Source organism: Polyodon spathula, chromosome 20 (genome assembly GCF_017654505.1).
Source record: "Polyodon spathula isolate WHYD16114869_AA chromosome 20, ASM1765450v1, whole genome shotgun sequence".
NCBI lineage: Eukaryota > Metazoa > Chordata > Actinopteri > Acipenseriformes > Polyodontidae > Polyodon > Polyodon spathula.
This window is the reverse complement of record NC_054553.1, coordinates 29,587,003-29,590,417: the sequence shown is the minus strand read 5'-3', so window position 1 is coordinate 29,590,417 and position 3,415 is coordinate 29,587,003.

Below are 3,415 nucleotides of genomic sequence, written 5' to 3'. Positions count from 1 at the left end.
AACAAGGGCATGAGTTCTAATTGTTGATCGCAGTACCATGTACAGAGCTGTGAACTCTGCTCCTCATTTAACTGATAGACAAACAGCTGCAGTCTGTGCTTTTGGCAGAAGTGGTTTTTGGCACATCCAACTTGGGCTTGGGACCCTCTTAACACTGTCCCAGTACTGAGAGCTGCTTGGCGTCTTACTTATAGTAGACTTAGGCTGGCGGTGCTCTAACGCTGGGCTGGTATTCTGAAGCACTGGGAACGAGGAGAGCTGCGCAGTCCAAGCACAGCAGTGTTAGAGAAGAACGGTGAAAACTCAGTATTGGAGAATCCGATCCCAGAACTACCCGAATGATTGCACACGCCATAGCAAGAGTTAAACAAGATTCAAATGACAAAGCAGCTTACCCTTCACACTAATCAGCTGCCACATTTACAGTAACTTAGAGCCTCTAGCTGCACCCACAAACAAACAAATAATACATGCATGCATACATACATAAATAAAAAACCTGCTGTATATACTGGACTATAATATAATGAATTAGTGGCATGACAGTACATTCTGCATAGAAACATGAATTTTAAGAACAAGGATTTCATATTTAAAAAATAATGAATAAAGCAAATCCAGATGTAGGGCAAGGCAGGGCTGCTTCCCCTTGGTCATGCTCAGAACAAACACCTTTTACCACACAGGGAGCTCGCATGGAAAAAAAAAAAATATATGCATTGTTTATTTCTGTTTTTCAGCAGAAAGGAACTCAAGTCAGCCACAAAGCATGCCTGGTACATTATTGATAAAGAATGTTCTGTGTTAAGTTCTGAGTCCATCTACCACTCAGTAACAATAAAGAGAATGCAACAATGTGGTCAAAAAAACGGTTAAAATGAAAAAGCTGTTTATCTGAAGTCGATACAGGAGGTGTTTGTATTTAATGCAATACAAATACAATACAGAGATATTTTTATATAGCGCCCTTCAAGCCATGGCATCCCAGAGCGCTGTGCAAAGTTAAAAATAAAACAGTAGCTGGTGTGTGCACTGCAGTTACAAACAATAATACATATGAATTATTTGTGATGCCTTTAGTGTTTAAATACATTGCTTTGCATACATGTGCACTCAGAGCTTGCTGGTAGTGTTTATCCAGCAGTGACCCTTCTTGGGAAGGCCATTACACACACCACTGCTTAACCCAATTCTCACTTCTGCAAGGGGCTAGACAGCTCAGGGTTACAGAGGTTATGAAACCAATACCTTTCTGACTCCAGAATCAAGTGAACCCCCGCAATAAACCGCGGCCCTGCTGCACAGTGCATGCTGTTTCACTACCCTTTCTACTTGCACACAGCCAGGTGCTGGTTTTCCTTGCATGCGTCACCTCATGCCTGTTTCCTTAAGCCGAACACACTCACAGTATGAGATGAACAAACAGTATGCAAAAAAACCAATAAATAATAAAGCAATTGCACTGGATACTATCCCTTTATCATTCTACTTTGACAGCGTAATAGAAATGCCTCCTGCATAATTGTATAATTATATTGATGTATTAGCCACAGCCCCTTTGACCCTGTGCTTTACAATGCTTATCTATGCTTTACCATACCTCTCTGTGCTTTACAAAGCTTCCCTGTGCTTTACCATACCTCTCTGTGCTTTACAATGCTTACCCATGCTTTACCATACCTCTCTGTGCTTTACAAAGCTTCCCTGTGCTTTACCATACCTCTCTGTGCTTTACAATGCTTATCTATGCTTTACCAGACCTCTCTGTGCTTTACAAAGCTTGCCTTTATGCTTTATTACACTTTATTTTGCTATGCTTTTACTATGGGAAACTTTTATAAGGGTTAGTTTGCCCTGCTTATTAGTATACTTTACCATACCTCTCTGGTCTTTACAACGCTTAGTTTACCTATGCTTTGCTATGCTTTCACTGTGCTTTGTTACAACTGGCTATGTTCTTACTATGAGAAACGCATCTAAGGGTGCCTACATGTTTGTGTCCGCGAAGTCTTTTGGCTCTAGTTCATATCATTCTGTCAATATGATATTTTTCATGTACCTGATCAACACAACTTTGCTTTGATTATCCTATTGAATTACACAATAACATTGACAATATGGTGATCATTTTAATTAATCCTTTGTAGCAATTCCTTCAGAACCTGCACAATCAATAAAGTTTTTAAAGTGCTTATAGTAAGATGTGCTTCAATACCATAAAAACAAATAGTGAATATGGAATCAATGCAACAGTACAAAAGAAATGGACTGAAAAACTCTCCTCCAAAGCAAGCAGGGTCACTGGTGCAGAATGGGTTAACATACCGAATGGAAGAATTGAAGACACAGCTGTTCATGTTGTGTTGCTGCTTTCCTTGGCCTCTGTGGAGAGCAGCAACAGCACGAAATGAAGCAGCTGTTTCTTCAGCCCCGATAAAGCCTCACCTGTGTATAGTGGAGAGCTCAACCCCTATAATAAAAGAATCATTTCCTGCAGCTCTTGATACGTTACTTTCAAAGTGCACTTGTCTTATTTGCATGCTTTCACTGTATTTTGCAGGCGCCAGATCAAGACAATGGAATGTGGCTAGCTTTGCTAAAAATACGTTTCGCGGCAGAGCCAGCCAGCAACAGGAACTCCTATTAATGAGTATGCATGAGAACAGGACAGTATTTGTTTTGCATACATTTCTGCACGACCTCAGACTGGGACCTTTTTTAAAACCCAAGCACAAAAAGAAAATAAATGATGTTTTTATGATCCCTGTCATTTACCTATTGGAAAATGAACCTGTGAATTTAATCATATAGCACCACCCTTAATTACAAGAAAAAAAAAAAAAAACAGTTCTCTATGGAGGAACACCACACAGTACTGTTACTACTTTTCTGGTGTTCAATTTGACAAACATCAATGTCTTTTTATATTATAATATAGAAACATATGTGTACATTCATGCAAGTTCTAAACACTTGTTTGCCAATTGTAGTGCAGTCTGCAGGTGTGAAGGGCAGTTTTCCATTATGCATGGGTACTGCTCTGCAGAACTGCATAGACACTCAAGCAGAAGTTGTGCACCAATAAGATTACGACACTACCTTTGTATTTAAAGGCTCTGTATTGTACAAGTATGCCACAGCAAATTACCTACTTATTAATTCCGAGGCAATAACAAAACTAAAACACAGCGCTCAAAAAATTATCAAGTATGTCAGTCAGCAGCTGGTCTACCTTGAGTGACAATCACCGCTTCCATTATTAGCAGCAGGGTATGTAAAGCAGAGCAAAGGGGGAACAGGCTATTGCTGGCGTTGTGGTTTCACATGAAAAAGCAGCACAAGACAATTCAGACATTTAAAACAAGCCAGTATTTCCACTTTGATTTCTTTGGTCTTTTCTTGTTGTTGCTGCTTT